This window comes from Hevea brasiliensis, chromosome 10, assembly GCF_030052815.1.
Source record: "Hevea brasiliensis isolate MT/VB/25A 57/8 chromosome 10, ASM3005281v1, whole genome shotgun sequence".
NCBI lineage: Eukaryota > Viridiplantae > Streptophyta > Magnoliopsida > Malpighiales > Euphorbiaceae > Hevea > Hevea brasiliensis.
In genome coordinates this window covers 56367172-56389548 of record NC_079502.1, presented here as the reverse complement: position 1 = coordinate 56389548, position 22377 = coordinate 56367172, and positions in this window count along the sequence as shown.

Sequence of the window (22377 nt, the reverse complement as noted above, 5' to 3'; positions counted from 1 at the left end):
GCCATTGCTCTGCCTCAAGTGGGTCTACTGTACCCTTAAATTCTGCAGCCCCATACTTCAATAATTTATCATATTGTCTTGCTGGAGGCAGTGGTTGTGCCACAGGTGGTTGGGGTGGAGATTGAACGGGCATACCCCCAACCATTTGTTAAAACATCGCAGCCATCTGGCATGCGAATGTGCAGAAATCGGCATTTGTGGGTGGTCTTTGACCCACTAACATTCTGCAAAGCTGGGGCTTCCCCTTGTGCCTCAGCTTCAACAGACTGCTCAACTGAGCGATCCCCTTCTTCCATTTCAGTCTGAAGTTAGGGTATCTCCTGAACAAGTAACACATGGAGATTTCCCTCCGTTAGTTCATATTCATGATGTAATGCACTGTATGTAACAATTATGGACATTGAGCAGTTGTACTTAACAAGAAAGACACAAATTTATATGTTAAAACATACTTCAAAAATTTGCTCTGATACCACTAAAACATGTCACACCTTACCCCTCTGTAAGGCATAACATGATCCCGTAGAATACCTAATGAACTACCGAACTTCACCTACCGATAACTCATTAAGTACCCTACAAGGGACTTTAAAACAATTTTCTTATTTTTGACAAGTGGTGAGCATTGTCTAATAAGTACTTAAAACATTTAGTTAAATTAAAACTAGTTAATATTTTTGGCCCATTTTATTTTTACGCAAATTTTATAAAAATTTTGACAGAGTTTCCTCTGTATTTTGAGAAACCAGTTCTTCAAATACCTGAAATAAAAGTACTTCCAATAATTTTCTAACCACTGCTTCAAATTCACACTCAATCTCAATCAATTTCTCAAATTCACAAGTTCAATAATTGCTTCAAAATACTGTCCATCAATATCATTTATTCATATTCCATTCAAGATAAACAATTTATTTCATTTAAAACAAAATAATTTATACACAACCTTACAAATTTATATCAAAAGAAACACAAACTAAACTTTATTACAAACTTCGTACAAATTTGTGTACAAGCTGCTCAAGACCCATTTTTACATGTCCATACATTTATGTGCAATATATACATCAAAAGAAGTATTTACAGTTAGGGTATAAATTATACCCGAATGCTTCAAGCTGATGACTTCACACACCTCAGCAGCTCAGTCTGCTGCTCCTCTAGTCTCTGTATCTGCGACAGCAATAAAAGCTATCGCTGAGTACTAGGACTCAGTGGTGCACAATATACTAAAATAATCTTTATGCAAAACTTAAAGCACATTCATTCAAAAATTTGGCTAAACATGAAAATTAAATACAATCATGCATTGTAAGATTTTACATGTAAACCAAGTTCATTTCAAAGTATCAAAACACATTTCATAAAACCCACAGTTAGATCACGCCATTCGAAACAAATAGAATCTCAATAGCCAGAGGCTAAAGAGAAATCACATGAATCTCAATAGCCAGAGGCTAAAGAGAAATCATATCACAAGGCTAGCTAGCTCAAATATATGGATATCCATTCACATCCTCTTCTACTGGCACACCTCAACACTTCTGGTGTGTAGGAATCAAAATTCGAAACTAATTACCCCCACTAGTCGTGCTAGTGAGGTGTTCAAATATATGGTCATGACACTGTGGTTTCAAAACTTATCTTAACAATTTGCTAAACATTGTCATTTCAAATATACACAATAACTTTCACAATTTAAATCAAACATCATAAAAATGCTATAATCCAATATTTCACATTATTCAAAACATTATGCAAAAGATGATTATAAAAGTATATGTTGTGCACAAACCTCAAACGAGTCGCCTGTTGGCCTTGACTCGACTCCTCGGGTTCTGTCCCGGTATTCTTTTCCATTGAAACACGAAATTTTCCAATGTTTCAGTACTAAAACTTAAAATAAATCCAAAATAAACTTAACTTCACATTTACCTAGCTCTAACGTGTTAAATTCGACGTTCTCGAAATTTTGTGTTTCGGGTTACTATTCACTGCACTATTCAAGTCAAATTATTGACTTTCTAAGGCATAATGGGTATGGGAACTCCAACTTCACCCTCATACCACATTTTGGTCACCAAACTTGTTGGTTTTGGTCATTTGTTTAAAGCTTAGGTCATTTTGGCAAAATTGCCAATTTTTGGTTTTGGTTCTCCGAAGTTGTACTGTTCCATTGGTTGATCTACTGTTGGAATTTGACAAAACTTCCTTCATAGAAAATGTTTCTTATTGTCTTAAGTGTATTCTCATTTTTGGATCACCCCAATCGGAGTTTTGTAGCTCAAGTTATGGCCAAAATAAGTTTACTGTTCACATGTACTGTTCATACTGAGATTTTAGTGCTGGCAGATTTTTGGTCCAACTTTGGTTAATAATTTGACCAAGTTAAGTTCATAATTTGGTCTCACTTTCTTCATATGAAATGTTGTACTATGTCTTAGGTTTCCATCGGTTCAAGAATTGCCTAAATCCGAGTTTTCTAGAGAGAGTTATAGCCATCCAAACATTGCTGCTCAATGAAAATTCTGCAGAATCTCAGTACAGTAATTTAATTTTGCTCAATGATTTTGAAAGGGTTAATGGCCTAATTTGAGTTGGTGTTCTTCATGAAAGTTTTAGGTCTATATCATATCTAATTGCTGGTAAAATTTCAGGTCAATTTGACCTACCTAGCTCGAGTTATGACCAAATGAACAGTTACTGTTCATTTGGTAAGTTTAGTGCAGTGGCAGCCTGCAATCAATCCACTTTGGTCAATTGTTTCACCAAGTTTTGGTCAGTTTTTGGCCATGGTTCCTTAATGAAAATTGTGCTCTTTTATGTCTATTTTCATCTCCAATTGGTGGCATATCAATTGGACTTGTTAAATTGAGTTTTGGTCCTTCAGTGGGTTTGGTCATGCTGCCAGCAGCATGACCATTGACCTACGAATTTGATTTTTATTCCAACAATTCCCACACAACTTATTTGGTCATAATTGACCATTATTTCACTTCACAATAAGTCCAACATGCCATTTATGCATTTTTCCCAAAATTTGGTTCACAACCCTAGCATTTAAAACCCTAACTCATCAATTTCACTACTTTGTTGCAATTAATCACACTTAATGGTTTTAATACTAATCATTCAACCAAGAAAGGTTTCTAAACTCATTCAAATGTATCATATCCATGCAAATCATATTCCTCTCAAGCTGCCCAAAATTTCAGTTTAATTCTTCCCCCATATTTGTTTCATTTAAATCAAGTTCTAAGCTCACTTTCAACCATCACATGTGCATATGAATGGATAAATGAAGAGTTTAGCATACTAACCTTAGGTGAACCTTAAATCTTCACTTTTTGTTCTTCTTCTTCCTTCTTCTTCTTGCTTTCTTATGCTTCTTCTATACTCTTCAAGATGCAATAATGAAATTCATGTGGAGAATTTTAGGGAAAGCATGTTTAATTTAGGGTTTCAAAAGCTTGGTTAGACTTATCCATTGTGGAAGATGAAATAAGTGAGAGGGAAGAGTGAGTCACGTTTTTCCTTTTTAAGATGATGAATTTTTTTTTTTTCTTTTGTTTCTTTTATTTATTTTGCTATGGAAGACCATAAATATCAAATTTAATAAATATTTAATAAATTTGTTTATGACATCATTAATGATGTCATCAACTTTGACTTTTCCAACCTCTTTCCTTTTTCTTTTTTTTCTATTTATTTCTCTATTAGTTCTTTAATTTTATTCTCGATTCCGAAATTTTCTTTTCTCCGATTTTATTTGTGCTTAGGTCGAGTCACTCTCGGTCAATTGACCAAATTGCCCCTCGCCGGTTCATCCCGGTTTGCAAATAATCCAATATTTCTTCCGGCTCCCTGACCTAATTATTTGACTGGCTTAATAGTTCTTTTTCGTGGTTTTCTCTTTTCCACTGTGTTCATAAGGGTCCTAAGGACCGCAGCGTCACTTTTTACGGTTCGAAATTTGAGTTTAGAATGACTTCGCAGTCATTCCCGAGGAGGTCACTCATCGCTGTGACTCTCGACTCGTTTAACCTCTTATGTTCTGTTTTTCTTATTTATAGTTAACTAATTAAACATTACTAATTATTTGTGTTTATGGCTTCTCAAATTGTCTTAAGTGTGGCCCTAATCCCATTAATTGTCCGGATCGACACCGGTCACCAGAACAGTGAAATATACCAGGCTATACAACGGGGGTGTTACAATCAAAGCTCATAATAACACAATTTAGTCAAATAATTTAAAAATACAGTATTGCCAATTCGTACACAACTTAAGCCATGACATAATTTTCTGATCAATGCCGCATTGTACACCATGACAAAGCAATCACAACCCCACTAATCGAAATCAATGAGGAAGGAAGCTAGCTATATAATGAGTACTCATCCGATCACCTCAACTGGTAAACCAGAGAGGGAGAAAAATAAACGATCACAACCCCATAAATGGAGAAGGAAAATAAACGATCACAACCCCATAAATGGAGAAGGAAAATGAACGATCACAACCCCATAAATGGAGAAGGAATGATGTGATACTGTCATGCTAAGTGTGAACACAAAATCAAGTCCAAACATTTTATTCAAATGATTCGTAAGAATCCAATAAATTTCCAAAGTTATAATTTCATTCACAAAATGGCAACACAATTCATAATTTACTTCAATTTTCACAAATCACACTAAATCAATTTTTCCACAGTTTCAAACCATTTACAATGCTTTTCAAGCAATAAGTATCCATTCAAACACATTTATATAATTGAAAACAATAATATACAAATAGTCATAATTATTTCAATTGAAAAATTTAAAAGAAATAACTGTTGTGCACAAACCTTTGATAACTGTCTCCTGGCCTTGACTCAGTGTTTCCTTCCCTTTCCCTGAGTCTTTGCTAACTGAGAAACACAATTTGAGGTGTTTCAGTACTCATTTAAACTGTCTCTAACGGTAATGCTTGATAATTAATTCACTGAATTCTATTATTTGCTTAGTCAACCTAATATGTCGACCCTTGATATATTCTAGGTAAATTAGGCTTTAATGTTACTAATATGTCACATTCAATAGTTTTTTAGGGTTGGTACATGTTACCAAACTCATTTCCATGTTTCTTGCATTTTCTTGCAATTTGGTGGATTCTGGGATACTAGTTTGACCTAGCCGAACAACCTAGCTCCCTCTGTTTTCGGGTTTTGGTCAAAACTACAAACTTGTAGATCTATGTCTTATTGCATGCGGGGTGAAATTTCAGGTCATTCTGAGTTATGTTGACCAAGTTATGGTCATTTTACTATTGCTGGTCAAAATGCATCAAAATTGGTCACTTTAGGTCATTTTAGGTCATTTTAGGTTCAGCCAGTTTTTGGATCCGAACTTGTGCAAGCTGTTTGACTTTCTTATGGTCATTTCTGGGCTTTGGTGTCTTCATAAGACTTGTAGATATAGGTCTTAACTATTCATGGTCAAAATTTCAGGTCAATTGGACCTGTTTTGAGTGAGTTATGGCCTAAAAACTAACTGCTGCCAAAATGGTAAATTTTCAGTCCCTAATTGCACTAATCCGGATTTGGTCATTTTTCAAGTTACCTTACAAGCAGAATTTTGGCAAGCTTCCTTTATGAAAGTTGGCACATTTTGTACCTAGTTTCACTTCCTATTGGTCTCATGCCAATTGGAGCCACACACTTAAGGTTCTAATCCCAAAACACAAACTGGCCTATTGTATTTTATTCATACTCATCAAAGGTCACTTTTAACACTTACCAAACTTCACATTCATGCCCATTCTGGTTTGTACCATAACCTAAACATATTTTACCACATATTGTTGATCATTTTGGCAGCTTACAATCACATTCAACATACACCATAAAGTGCAGAATTTGTCAAACTCAATTATAACAATTTAATCACCTATTCATGGTCATTTACATGCCCAACCTCACACCATCACACATATACCCAAGCTGCCCTAACAACTATCACAATTAAACATTAATATTCCATAATCCAAACATGAAATAACATCCTTATGGTTCACCATACCAGGCTGCCGATTCATGCATTTACATTCCATTAATTCCCAAGCTTCAAATTTCAATTACACATTCACATATACTACGTATACATCACCCAAATAATTTCCTACACACATAAACATTTAATCAATCCTTTAATCCACCATTTACAAGCAAAAATAAACTGTCTTCAAGGAGTTTCCATGGTTGCCAAAAATACAGCTCTCCCTTTAAACATCAAACCTCAAAATTCTTTCCACAATTCAAGTACCCATAACATCCACACAAACTTTAATGAGGCAAGCATCAAAAATACATACTTACCAATTTGAAATTCTTCAAAACCTCACCAAAACTTAAATTTCTTGCTGCCTATCTACTGCCCAAGTTGTATAGAACAACTTTAGTGAAGGACTCTTGAAGAAACTAGGGCTTGATCATGGAGGATTGGAGCTTCATGCATGAATGGCCATGGAGTTTTCTTTCGGATGCATTCGGCTGGTTCAGTTGCTGGAGGTTGAAGATGATATTCATCTGTCCAAAGTGTCTTTTATAGGTGGTCCAAGCTGCCTTAGTGGAGCACTTAACTTATTTTAATTTTTAATTATTCAAACTTTCTCAATTTTCATTTTTATGCCCCAAACTTCCATCATTTATACTATGTACCACAATTTTAATTTTCATGACATTTTAAAAATATAATATCATGTATTTTTAATGGACATCTAAGTCAAAAGACAACTCGGGGTGTCAAATGACCACAATGCCCCTATTTGGGTTGCATTTCCGACTTTTCGATAACACCGGGTTTTATCCGTTTTTCGATTTCTCACTTTTTTTTGTACTAATTAATTATTTTTTCTTTGATATTTCTAATAATATTTATACTTCAATAGGTGTCTATTTAGTTCTTAAAAAAATATTTTTTAGGGTTCCCCGCAGTCCAGGGCTAGTCAACGGTCCACGCCGTGACTTGTCGGTGCGGTCACCCATCGCTAGGGTTCTCGGCTCGCTTAACTGGGTTACATTTATTTGCTATTATTTTTTCTTTGTTTTTCTTGTATTTCCTTTTCTTGTATTTCATTATTTTATGTCTCCTCACTCATATCGAAGTGTAGTTCTAGGCAACCTAGCTGTCCGGACAACACTGGTCACTGGAACATAGGGATGTTACAAATTTGCATGGAAAAATGCAAATTTATGATTTGAATTATGATGTGCATAAAAATTATTGGATATTGGAATTGACTTTGAATCGAATTGTATTGTGATTTATGCACACTAAAAGGATTGTGATATTGTTTTATATCTCACTATAGATGCTTGACTAGGTTATTACCCGTCTCTCTCATTTGTTGAGAAGACAATGGAGTTAGTTATATTTTGATTACCATTGTACGTGCATAGGCTTAGATTCTCCTCTTATTAGAGGTTAGATCTAAGTTTTTTTTTGTTATGGCCATTTCGAAAGATTCATTATTGTGATGTGTACTGTGCACGATGATTCGACCTCCCTAACCATAGTGAGTTAGAATCTGATTCAACCTCCCTAACCATAGGGAGTTAGAATCACCCTGAAGATGGCCCTTTTGGATTACTCTTGCATAGTTAGTGAGATAAAGAATGGTTTTTGAGATAAAAAATGATTTTTAAAATAAAGAATAGTTTTTAAGATAAAGAATGGCTTTTGAGATAAAGAATGATTTTTGAATAGTAAAGAATTGTGATTTCATTATGATTTATGTATAATTGATTTTATTGGAATTAATCTTTATTTCTAATAAATTGTTGTAATTACCTTAAATGGTTAGATATGATTTGATAAATTGAATTTCGTGATCAAAGTCATTTTATACAAATGATTTATATTATTGGTAATGAATATTTTGAGTTTTGGAATTTGATGAGTATTCAGATTTCCAAATTATTTGCTGTAAATTTTGTCAATGTATATTGTACTATGTTTTAAATTATAGTTGTACACTACTGAGTTCACCACTCAGCGATAGCTTTGTATGCTATCGCAGGTGAAAAGAGCATAGAGCAATTGAGTAAGCTTCTTTAAAGAGACATTCAGATCAGCTCCAAGTATACCCATGTACACAGGTTTTGATGTATGCATGTAATAATATGTATGTAAATTATTTGAGCAATTGTATAAAAACTCTTGTAAAATATTTTGGTATGTAATTAAATATAAATTATTATGAATGTAAATTTGAGATTTTGTTTACCTGAATAGTTTTGTAATATTAATTTTGAGTCTTGTAATCAGGGTAATGTTTCTTTTATGATGAGGTTGGTTTGAAAATAAATTGATTTGATTTTTGAGATTGAATTGTGAGTTGAAATGAAGTTTATTGGAGTGTTATTTGAGAAAACATATTGGGAGTGTTTTCCTTTTCAGGATTGAAGAACTGCTTTCTCAAAACACAGCCGGCACTTTGCCGAAATTTTGAAAAAAAATTTATAACACCAGATTTTAATCGATGATTTAAATTTCACGAAAATTATTTTAAAATCCCTTGTAGTATATCTAATGGGTTATCGGTAGGCGAAGTACGGTAATTCATTAGGTGTACTACGGGAACATGTTACATCTTACAGAGGAGTAGGGTGTGACAAAAACTTAGCCAAATTCTAATAGCAACATGATCAATGGAATAGTGCAACCTAAGACACCAAAACTGAAAATTTGTAATTTTGCTTAAAAGACCAAAGTTTTGAGAAAACAACCAAAACCAACAAAATTGGTGACCAAAATGTGGCATGTGAGTATAGTTGGTGTAACACCCCTATGTTTGGTAGTGCGTTCTATTGTTTTGGTGACTAATGTTGTCCGGACAGCTAGGATGCCTAGAACTATACTTCGATATGAGTGAGGAGACATAAAATAATGAAATACAAGAAAAGAAAATACAAGAAAAACAAAGGAAAAATAATAGCAAAGAAATGTAACCAAGTTAAGCGAGTCGAGAACCCTAGCGATGGGTGACCGCACCGGGAAGTCACGGCGTGGACCGTTGACTAGCCCTGGACCGCAGGGAACCCTGAAAAATATTTTTAGGACTTAAAGAGACATCAATTAAAGTATAAATATCATTAGAAATATCAAAGAAAGATTAATTAATTAGTACAAAGAAAAAAGAGAAATCGAGGAAACGACAAAAATCGGTGTTACCGAAAAATCAGGAATATAACCCGAAGTGGGGCATTTTGATCAATTGACACCTAGAGTTGACATTTGACCTAAATGTCCATTAAAAATATGAGTGATAATAAATTTCAAAACCCCATAAAAAGAAGAAATTACATAGGTAATATAATTAAAGAGAAATGAGGGGGGGGGGGATTAATTGAAATAATGAAACTTTACTTATTAATTAGCCTAAAGTTAGTGGAGTATATTATATTAATTAACCTAAAGCTAGTGGAGTATATAAGTACATATGGACAGATTCCATCACTTAAAAATCTCATTTCCTTCATTTCACCATCCATGGCTGAATGGTCCTTCTCCCTAATTCCTCCATTGCCGTCCATACAAGAGCTCCATGCACCATTGATCAAGCCATGATTCCATGCAAGTATCTTCATTAAACTTGGTCTACAGATCATGGGCAGCATGTAGGAAGCAAGAAAGAGGAGTTTTGGTAAAGATTTAACAAGCCCCAACAATAGGTAAGTGTTTAAATTGATTTATTTCTTAAGTAAAGTTTATGGGAAGCTTGAGATGAACAAATTGATGAAGAAAATTTATGGTCTTGGTGAGTTGTTATTATGCACTAGTTTAGGCAGCCATGGTAATTAAAAAGTTTGAATTATTGTTCACATGCAATTGATGGGTATTGATGTTGATTAAAGTGAATAAAAGTTTTAGTAGGTTAATTCTTGGTGTATGTTAAAGTTGAGCACTTGAGTTGGAAATTTTGTTGAATTTGAAATTCTATGCGTGAATGCCTAAATGGACAGCCATGAAATTTTACACTAAATGAAATATTATTACATGTATTGTGAAGAATTAATGTTGACTAATGTGAATTAAAGTGTTGGTAAGTTAACTTCATGCATATGTAATGGTGGACCGAGTGGAAATTTGAGTTTGAAGGCAATTATGGAGGCTTGAAAAATATGGCAGCTTGTTAACTCTTTGAAGGATGCTGGAATTCATGAAGTTTTTTAATGAATTGTGGTCCTAAAGTTTGCCAAATATGTATGTTAGTTAGTGGTGAAGATATATGTTATGATAGTGGACATGTAAATGAGCTTGAATAGGTGATTAAATTATTGTAATTGAGTTTGACAAATTCTGCACTTTATGGTGTATGTTGAATGTGATTGTAAGCTGCTAAAATGATCAACAATATGTGGTAAAATATGTTTAGGTTATGGTACAAACCAAAGTTGACATGAATGTGGAGTTTGACAATGCTAAAAGTGACCTTTGATGAGAAATGAAGAAAATACAATAGGAAGTTTGTGTTTTGGGCTTAGAACCTTAAGTGTGTGGCTCCAATTGGTATGAGACCAATTGGAGGTGAAAATAGGCACAAAATGTGCCAACTTTCATGAAGGAAGCTTGCCAAAATTCTGCTTGTTAGGTAACTTGAAAAGTGACCAAATTCGGATTAGTGCAACTAAGGCCTGAAAATTGACCATTTGGGCAGCAGTTAGTGTTTAGGCCATAACTCACTCAAAACAGGTCCAATTGACCTGAAATTTTGACCATGAATAGTTAAGACCTATATCTACAAGTCTTATGAAGACACCAAAGCCAGAAATGACCATAAGCAAGTCAAACAGCTTGCACAAGTTCGGGTCCAAAAACTGGCCGAACCAAAATTGATCTAAAATGACCTAAATTGACAAATTTTGATGCAATTTGACCAGCAATAGTAAAATGACCATAACTTGGTCTACATAACTCAGAATGACCTGAAATTTTGCCCCGCATGCAATAAGACATAGATCTACAAGATTTTAGTTTTCACCGAAACCCGAAAACCGAGGGAACTAGGTCGTCCGGCCAGGTCAAACTAGTATCCCGGAATCCAGCAAATTGCAAGAAAATGCAAGATACATGGAAATGAGTTTGGTAACATGTACCAACCCTAAAAGACTATTGAATATGACATATTAGTAACGTTAAAACCTAATTTACCTAGAATGCATCGAGGGTCGACATATTAGGTTGACTAAGTAAATAATAGAATTCAGCGAATTAATTATCAAGCATTATCGTTAGAGATAGTTTAAATGAGTACTGAAACACCTCAAATTGTGTTTCTCAGTTAGCAAAGACTCAGGAAAAGGGAAGGAAACACTAAGTCAAGGCTAGGAGACAGTTATCAGAGGCTTGTGCACAACAGTTATTTCTTTTGAATTTTTCAATTGAAATAAATTATGCCTATTTATATATTATTGTTTTCAATTATGGAAATGTGTTTGAATGGATACTTATTGCTTGAAAAGCATTGTAAATGGTTTGAAACTGTGGAAAAATTGATTTAGTGTGATTTGTGAAAATTGAAGTTAATTATGAATTGTATTGCCATTTTATGAATAAAATTATAACTTTGGAAATTTATTGGATTCTTACGAATCATTTGAATAAAATATTTGGAATTGATTTTGTGTTCACACTTAGCATGACAGTATCACATCATTCCTTCTCCATTTATGGGGTTGTGATCGTTTATTTTCCTTCTCCATTTATGGGGTTGTGATCATTTATTTTTCTCCCTCTCTGGTTTACAAGTTGAGGTGATCGGATGAGTACTCATTATATAGCTAGCTTTCTTCCTCATTGATTTCGATTAGTGGGGTCCTGATTGCTTTGTCGTGGTGTACAACGCGGCATTGATCGGAAAATTGTGTCATGGCTTAAGTTGTGTATAAACTGGCAACATTGTATTCTTAAATTATTTGACTAAATTGTGTTATTATGAGCTTTGATAATGTAACACCCTCCCGGTAACCACTCCGTACATTCTACTGTTCCGGTGACCGGTGTCGGTCCGGACAGCTAGAATGTCCGGAAAAATATTTAAACTAAAGTCAGGAACCATAATTAACTCAAATATTAATAAGAAAAATTTAGTAAAAATTTTAGAAATAAAATACAACAAAGTTAAACGAGCCGGTGCCCAAGCGATGGGTAACCGGAGGGAAGTTGCGGTTCTCGCAACGAGGAGCCCTAGACCCGGGGGAAAAATTATAAAATAATTTTTGGGACTCCAGAAAAGGGTAATTGAGGTTCCCATGGCATTAGAATGCCAAGAAAATACCTAGAAAAATTTTTCAATCGGTATAGACAATTTTGACCCGTTAAGCCAAACGGAGGGCATTTTGGTCATTTCACCTTTCGAGGTGATTTTTGGCCGACTTGTCCAGTTGAGTAAATAATTAATATGAAATAAAATATGAAGAAATATTGCTAGAAATTAAATTGAAAATGAGTAGTGAAAGAAAAGAAAAGAAAATGCAAAATAATACAAAAAATGACATCATTTAAAAATTTTGACCAATCATAATTAAGCACCCATTTGACTAACAAATAAAAAGACAAAATGAAGACTAAATAGCCACAAAAACCAGCAGCCAAAAACGTAGAGAGAGGAAGGAGAGGGTTTCCACCATAGCCACCTCCATGAAAGCTCTTTCAAGCTTTAAATTCCATGCTTCCTCACCCTAAAACCCTATAAGCTCTTCACTAAAATTTGCCCTAGCACCTTGCTAAAGCTTTTGGCAGCCAAGAAGAACAAAGAAAGTGAGGTTTAGAGGCTTGGAAAATTCTGCCACTTGAGGTTAGTGCATATAAATACTCAAATCACCTTTATTCCATGTTAAAGCCTTTAAGTGCGCAAGAATTGGTAACTTAAGTGAATGGAATTTATACTTATGCATGCCTTCAATTTCGGCAGCCCTAAGGGAGGAAGAATAAGGGAGTGTTTTGATGGTTTTAATGGACTTAACATGAATTGGAGATTATGTTTAAGCTATATATTTACATAGATGTTGAACTAGTGTGTTAAATTGAGGTTTATGGATAAATTGATTTGAACCTTAGGGTTTGGAAAGGTGAAAGTGTGAATTGGCTTAGGAAATTGTTAGGGCACATTGTAATGGTCAATTAGTGACCATTTTAGATGTGTTGACCATAAATGGGACTGAAAAACACTATGGCAAGGTGAGGTTGCAGGCTGCCCTATGGGCGACATAGGGACTGAAATTTCAGTCCCTTTGCACTGCCATAACTTGGGCTGTGTAAGTCCAATTGGTGTTTGGCCAATTGGACATGAAACTAGGCTTATAATGACACATTTTTGCTGAAGAAAGCATGCCCAAAAGACCAAAGCAAGAGGCCCAAAACTCAGCCCCAATCCGGAACCCTGAAACTGCCTTTACAGAATTGACCAAATGAACAGTAACTGTTCATTTGGCCATAACTCCCTGTAGATTTTGTCACTTGGTCTGACATTTTTACAGAAACAAGTTAAGACATAGACAAACAACTTTCATGAAGGAACCTACCCCATATTATGGCCAGAACCTATTCAACCAAGTGACTCAAGTTACTGTTCATGCACTTTAGATATGGTAAATTTCTGCAGACTGCATATCCGGACAGCTTAGGTTTTTGAGCCATATCTGGAGCTAAAAAACTCCAAATGGAGTGATTCAAAAAACGAAATTCAACTAGACAAAATAAAGAACAACTTTCATGTTTTACATTTCCTCAAATTCCAACAGTAACAGTGTCCAACGGAATAGTGAAGTTGACTCACCAAAACTGAAAAATCTGTTTGTGTTGAGTTACACTTTGGAATGGCAAAAACACTTAATGCCAACAAGTTTTAAACACCAAATGTGGTATGTTGGGAGTGCCAAAGTTGATGTACACATTTTTATTCTAAAAGTCAACATTTTTTGTTGACCAATGATGAATAGTGACACCAAAAAAAGTTGAAATTCACAAATTGACAAATTTAAGAGTTTCAAATGCCCTAGTATACCTAACAAGATTGGTTTGGATAGTTTGGCATGCCAATAGGGTTCAGTTAGCAGTACTGCACATGGCAAAAATGCCATTCTGTGATTTCATGGCTTTAGCCCATTCTGACTTTGCATTGAGACTTGGCCTTGTGCCTGACATTATTCTGACTTGTTGTTACATTACCTGCCGGGAGATGCATATGTGACCGATGGTGTGACGGCCCGAGGTACTAGGTACCCAGTGCCAGTTTACCCGTTATCCTGTCCAGTCGTCTAGTGTAGGTTACTTAGGGCAACCAAATGAATAAAAGTGAACAACGTTAATGAAACAATGAATATATCAATACCAAACAAAGAAAGCATACACATTCTCTACACATTTATTTTCTTGCTATTTTCTTTTTTTATATTATTGCACCACTAAGCATTATTGCTTAGCGCGTTGCTTTTGCCACGCGTAGGTACTGGAGATCCCGATCGCGAGCCCAGTAGACCACAGACTGGTTGATTCCATCCGGCAGTTCTGCACCGTGTCCGTGTCACCTCACTACCTGCAGTGCATTGGTAGGGCACTAGGTGTCATTTTGTCGTTTTGATATTTTGTAGCAGATTTTTCTTCATATGTAAATTAAACTTGTGTAATGTATATTGATGTATATGTAAATTATAAAAATTGTATTTCTTAATGGAAAAGTAAATGTTTACTTGTGATTTATATGCGAACATCACATGTGAAATGATGAATGAAAATAGAAATTGAAATGTTGAAATCTTGATATTGAGTTTGGTGTTGATAATGGATGTTTGAGAAATATTGTTGAGATTTTGGATATTGGAGTTTGAGATGATGGAATAAAAATTATTGGAAGTGTTTTTTTAACAGGTTCTGAAGAACTGTTTTCTCCATTTTTAGCCAGTACTCCGCCGGATTTTCTTTAAAATTTTCGGAACCTTAAATGAATAATACTTGTAATAAATGGCTTAAGTAAATTGTATTTCATAAATTATATGCAAAAGCATTGTATAAATTAATTGAGGAATATTAGAGTGTGCCGGTACACCATGTGGTATTACTTACTCGGGTATACTGTACACGGGTAAGGGGTGTCACATTTAGTGGTATCAGAGCACGGTTTAGGTGTTTCTGGGCCTAGATTGAGTCCATACCATGCATTGCATTTTGTAAGAGTCGAGGTGACACTAACGCAGATCTGTTTATCTTTCTTATTTTGAATAGGATATGGATCCTTCATCTCAGAGAGCCGATGAGGAGGAAGTGGAGAGTCATGCTCCACCTGCAGCAGCTGAGATTGGGGGCATGAGAGAATCTGCTCCGACTCAAGCGAGCACCTCGGCCTCCACAGGCCATGTTCTAACAAATGGCCGACTTCTTTAGACAGATGGCTGGGGTAATGCCAGCACCACCACCACCACCAGCTCCACAGCAGAAATCACACCTGGAAAGGCTAAGGAAGTTTGGAGCTGTGGACTTCTATGGCAAGAGAGAAGATGACTCATTGCGGTAGAAATTGGTTGAACAGAACGGGCAGAGTCTTAAAACAACTTCACTGCACCCCAGAGCAGAACTTAGAAGCTGCTATATCCTTGTTACAAGACGATGCCTACGGATGGTGGGACACTGTGTCCAGCGAAGTGCAGCCAGAAGCTGTAACTTGGGACTTCTTCCTCTCTTAGTTCAAGAAGAAATATGTGGGTACTGTATACCTGGAAGAGAGAAGAAGGGAATTCATTAACTTGAGGCAGAGACAGTTGTCAGTGGCCGAGTATGAGAAGGAGTTTGTTCGGTTAAGCCGCTATGGAAGGGAAATAGTCCCTAACGGTTTGAAAGGTGCAAGAGATTTGAAGAGGGACTGAATGACAATATCAAGATACAGCTCACTGCCTTGGGAATCACAGAATTTAGCAAGTTAGTGGAAGCTGCAATAAGAGTTGAAAAAGTGAGAATCAATGAGCAGACCAGAAGGGAGAGACAGCAGAAGAGGGGACCAGGTCAGTCTAGTTCCACCCCTGGATTTGGGAAGAAGTTTAAGGGTCCTCCTGCACAGAGTTCGGGTCAGCCACAGGGTCAGGGTCAGTCTCAGGGCCCAGGCCACAGTTCACCCCTAGGAGAGGTCAGTCCACACCATCAGTGGGCAGCTCTCCAGGGATGGGGTTCAGGGGACCAGCCCCAGCATTTTCTGCGTGTCCACACTGTCAGAAATGGCATAAGGGGGAGTGTTGGAGAGTGACTGGTGCCTGCTTGAGGTGTGGGTTAACAGAGCATCGATTAAAGGCGTCCCACGAGAACTACTACTGTTGCTCCAACACAAGCGAGCAGACACCTTGCACCACGAGAGGTAGAAGGTCCGTAAATCTGCCGTGGGACCATCTTAGAGGCCTACATCGAGCAGCAGAGAGGCGGATAATGCACCACCTGCCAGAAATTATGCCCTGAGAGCTCAGGAGGAGCAAGATGCCCCGGACGTTATCAGGGGTACGTTCTCCCTCTACAATACTCCTGTGCATGCATTGGTGGATACAGGATCCACTCATTCCTACATTTGCATCAACCTACCTGTAGAAAGGGGGATACTAGTAGGGGAGAGTGACCAAGACATTCTGGTCACTAATCCATTGGGCCACAGTGTAGTGGTGAACAAGGTATACAAGGGTTGCCTGTTAAGGATTCAGGGGTATGAATTCTTGGCCGACCTGATTGAGTTGCCCTTCCATGAGTTTGACGTGATTTTGGGAATGGACTGGTTGTCACGTCATCAGGCAATAGTTGATTGCAAATTGAAGAGGATTTCTCTAAAAACTCCGGAGGATAATGAGATCACTGTTGTGGGTGAAAGGACGGATTTCTTGTCCAATGTCATCTCAGCCACAGTTGCAAGAAGAATGATAAGAAAAGGCTGTGAAGCCTACCTAGCACATGTGGTGGATACTAGGCAGGCTAAGCCAAACTTGAGTGACATACCCACAGTAAGAGACTTCCCAGAAGTATTTCCTGAAGAATTGCCTGGTTTGCCACCAGAAAGGGAAGTCGAATTTGCTATTGAGACACTGCTGGGTACAGCACCCATTTCCATTGCTCCTTATAGGATGGCACCCACTGAATTGAGGGAGTTGAAAACTCAGTTGCAAGAATTGCTAGATAAGGGGTTTATACGCCCTAGTGTGTCACCATGGGGAGCTCCAGTGCTGTTTGTGAAAAAGAAGGATGGGACTTTGAGGCTTTGTATTGATTACCGGCAGTTGAATAAAGTGACTGTGAAGAACAAATATCCGTTGCCTAGAATTGATGATCTGTTTGATCAGTTGAAGGGGGCAGCAGTATTATCTAAGATTGATCTCAGATAATGATATCATCAGGTGAGGGTGAAAGATGTAGATGTGCCCAAGACTGCATTCAGGACCCGGTATGGGCATTATGAGTTTCTGGTGATGCCCTTTGGCCTAACAAATGCACCAGCGGCGTTCATGGACCTTATGAACCGTATCTTCCATCCATACCTAGATCGGTTCGTAGTGGTTTTTATTGATGACATTCTGGTGTACTCCAAGACCAGGGAAGAACATGATGAACATTTGAGGATTATTCTGCAAACCCTGCGGGAAAAGAAGCTGTATGCTAAGTTGTCCAAGTGTGACTTTTGGCTGAATGAGATTGCATTCCTTGGACACATAGTGTCAGCTAATGGGATTAGGGTGGATCCCAAGAAAATAGAAGCAGTGATGGAATGGAAGCCTCTCAGAAATACAACTGAGGTCAGAAGTTTCTTGGGGCTAGCTGGGTATTACAGAAGATTTGTGAAGGGATTTTCCCTAATAGCTGCTCCAATGACCAAGTTGTTACACAAGAATGTAAGATTTGACTGGAATGACAAGTGTCAGACCAGTTTTGAGAAATTGAAGGCTATGTTGACAGAGGCACCAGTGTTAACACAGCCACTGTCCGGAAAGGACTTTGTGGTCTATAGTGATGCCTCACATAATGGGTTAGGGTGTGTATTGATGCAAGAGGGGAAAGTGATCGCCTATGCTTCCAGACAGCTAAGGCCACATGAACAGAACTACCCTACCCATGATCTAGAGCTTGCAGCAATTATCTTCGCACTGAAGATATGGAGGCATTACTTGTATGAGGAAAAGTGCTACATTTACACAGACCAAAAAAGCCTGAAATACTTGCCAACCCAGAAGGAGCTCAACCTTAGACAGAGGCGATGGATTGAGTTCCTAAAGGATTATGATTGTGTAATTGACTACCATCCTGGGAAGGCAAATGTAGTTGCGGATGCTTTGAGCAGAAAATCCATGACAGCTTTGAGATCATTGAATGCCCGTTTAACCTTGATTCAAGATGGAGCTATCTTGGCTGAGTTGCAAGTGAGGCCAAACCTGCTATAGCAGATTTTAGATGGGCAGAAGGTAGATGAAAAATTACTGGCTATTATGAGCAAAATCCCAGAGGGAAAAGCAGCTGACTATGAGGTGAAAGCAGATGGGTGTCTGCACTACAAAGGAAGACTGTGTGTACCGGATGATGGGGAATTAAAGGCTAGCATTCTAAAAGAGGCACACACCAGTGTATATGCTATGCACCCAGGAAGTACAAAGATGTATCATGATCTGAAGCTTCAGTATTGGTGGCCTGGTATGAAGAGAGGTATCGGTGACTATGTGACTAAATGCTTAACATGTCAGCAAGTCAAGGCAGAACATCAAGTTCCATGAGGTTTGCTACAGCCTATACGCATACCTGAATGGAAATGGGATCGGGTCACCATGGATTTTGTAAGTGGTCTACCTCTCACCCGGAAGAAACATGATGCAGCATGGGTGATAGTTGATAAATTGTGAAGTCGACACACTTCTGCCGATTAGGGTGACTACTCACTGGAGAAGTTAGCAGAATTGTATATCAGTGAGACAGTTAGACTGCATGGAATTCCACTTTCCATCATATCTGACCGAGACCCAAGGTTTACCTCAAGATTTTGGAAGAAGTTGCATGAATCCTTGGGTACACAACTCCATTTCAGCACAGCTTTCCATCCTCAGACGGATGGGCAATCAGAAAGAGTAATCCAGGTAAACAATTGAAACCCATGAAATTGATACAAATATTGAACTGAAATGATAACAATAACGTGAAATACTTGTCAGGTCCTTGAGGATATGCTGAGGAGTTGTGTCATTGAGTTTGAGGAAGTGGGATAGATACCTCCCAGCGAGAATTTGCATACAACAATAGCTACCAAGCTAGTATTCAAATGGCCCGTATGAAGCCTTGTATGGGAGAAAATGTAGAACTCAGTGTCTTTGGACTAAATTGGCGAAGACAAGCTGGTAGGGCGGACACAGTGAAACAGTGAGGAGAAGGTGAAATCAATCAAAGCCAACTTAAAGGTTGCCTCGCATGCATGTAAATCTTATGCCGACCTGAAGAGGAAAGAAATAGAATATGTGGTTGGCGACAAAGTGTTCCTCAAGGTGTCACCATGGAAGAAAGTGTTGAGGTTTGGAAGAAAAGGTAAGTTGAGCCCTAGGTTTATTGGCCTATATGAAGTTATTGAACGTGTGGGTCCAGTGGCCTATAGGCTAGCTTTACCTCCAGAGCTAGACAAGATCCACAATGTGTTCCATGTATCCATGCTCAGAAGATACCGCTCAGACCCTTCACATGTCATCTCCAGAGAAGAAATTGAAATACAACCGGATTTGACATATGAAGAAGAACCTCTACGGATCCTAGCTTGGGAAGTGAAAGAGTTGAGCAACAAACAGATTCCATTGGTGAAAGTGCTTTGGAGGCACCACAACACCGAGGAAGCAACTTGGGAAAGTGAAGAGACGATGAGGCAACAGTTCCCTCAACTGTTTGCATCAGGTAAATTTCGAGGACGAAATTTAAATTAGAGGGGAAGAGTTGTAACACCCTCCCGGTAACCACTCCGTACATTCTACTGTTCCGGTGACCGGTGTCGGTCCGGACAGCTAGAATGTCCGGAAAAATATTTAAACTAATGTCAGGAACCATAATTAACTCAAATATTAATAAGAAAAATTTAGTAAAAATTTTAGAAATAAAATACAACCAAGTTAAACGAGCCGGTGCCCAAGCGATGGGTAACCGGAGGGAAGTTGCGGTTCTCGCAACGAGGAGCCCTAGGCAGGGAAAAATTATAAAATAATTTTTGGGACTCCAGAAAAGGGTAATTGAGGTTCCCATGGCATTAGAATGCCAAGAAAATACCTAGAAAAATTTTTCAATCGGTACAGACAATTTTGACCCGTTAAGCCAAATGGAGGGCATTTTGGTCATTTCGCCTTCCGAGGTGATTTTTGGCCGACTTGTCCAGTTGAGTAAATAATTAATATGAAATAAAATATGAAGAAATATTGCTAGAAATTAAATTGAAAATGAGTAGTGAAAGAAAAGAAAAGAAAATGCAAAATAATGCAAAAAAATGACATCATTTAAAAATTTTGACCAATCATAATTAAGCACCCATTTGACTAACAAATAAAAAGACAAAATGAAGACTAAATAGCCACAAAAACCAGCAGCCAAAAACGTAGAGAGAGGTAGGAGAGGGTTTCCACCATAGCCACCTCCATGAAAGCTCTTTCAAGCTTTAAATTCCATGCTTCCTCACCCTAAAACCCTATAAGCTCTTCACTAAAATTTGCCCTAGCACCTTGCTAAAGCTTTTGGCAGCCAAGAAGGACAAAGAAAGTGATGTTTAGAAGCTTGGAAAATTCTGCCACTTGAGGTTAGTGCATATAAATACTCAAATCACCTTTATTCCATGTTAAAGCCTTTAAGTGAGCAAGAATTGGTAACTTAAGTGAATGGAATTTATACTTATGCATGCCTTCAATTTCGGCAGCCCTAAGGGAGGAAGAATAAGGGAGTGTTTTGATGGTTTTAATGAACTTAACATGAATTGGAGATTATGTTTAAGCTATATATTTACATAGATGTTGAACTAGTGTGTTAAATTGAGGTTTATGGATAAATTGATTTGAACCTTAGGGTTTGGAAAGGTGAAAGTGTGAATTGGCTTAGGAAATTGTTAGGGCACATTGTAATGGTCAATTAGTGACCATTTTAGATGTGTTGACCATAAATGGGACTGAAAAACACTATGGCAAGGTGAGGTTGCAGGCTGCCCTATGGACAGCAGCATAGGGACTGAAATTTCAGTCCCTTTGCACTGCCATAACTTGGGCTGTGTAAGTCCAATTGGTGTTTGGCCAATTGGACATGAAACTAGGCTTATAATGACACATTTTTTCTGAAGAAAGCATGCCCAAAAGACCAAAGCAAGAGGCCCAAAACTCAGCCCCAATCCGGAACCCTGAAACTGCCTCTGCAGAATTGACCAAATGAATAGTAACTGTTCATTTGGCCATAACTCACTGTAGATTTGGTCAATTGGTCTGAAATTTTTACAGCAACAAGTTAAGACATAGAAAAACAACTTTCATGAAGGAACCTACCCCAAATTATGGCCAGAACCTATTCAACCAAGTGACTCAAGTTACTGTTCATGCACTGTAGATATGGTAAATTTCTGCAGACTGTATATCCGGACAGCTTAGGTTTTTGAGCCATATCTGGAGCTAAAAAACTCCAAATGGAGTGATTCAAAAAAAGAAATTCAACAAGACAAAATAAGGAACAACTTTCATGTTTTACATTTCCTCAAATTCCAACAGTAACAGTGTCCAATGGAACAGTGAAATTGACTCACCAAAACTGAAAAATCTGTTTGTGTTGAGTTACACTTTGGAATGGCAAAAACACTTAATGCCAACAAGTTTTAAACACCAAATGTGGTATGTTGGGAGTGCCAAAGTTGATGTACACATTTTTATTCTAAAAGTCAACATTTTTGTTGACCAATGATGAATAGTGACACCAAAAAAAGTTGAAATTCACAAATTGACAAATTTAAGAGTTTCAAATGCCCTAGTATACCTAACAAGATTGGTTTGGATAGTTTGGCATGCCAATAGGGTTCAGTTAGCAGTACTGCACATGGAAAAAATGCCATTCTGTGATTTCATGGCTTTAGCCCATTCTGACTTTGCATTGAGACTTGGCACGGTGCACGACATTATTCTGACTTGTTAGCCGTTACATTGCCTGCCGGAGATGCATATGTGACCGATGGTGTGACGGCGAGGTACTAGGTACCCAATGCGGTTACCCGTTATCCAGTCCAGTCGTCTAGTGTAGGTTACTTAGGGCAACCAAATGAATAAAAGTGAACAACGTTAATGAAACAATGAATATATCAATACCAAACAAAGAAAGCATACACATTCTC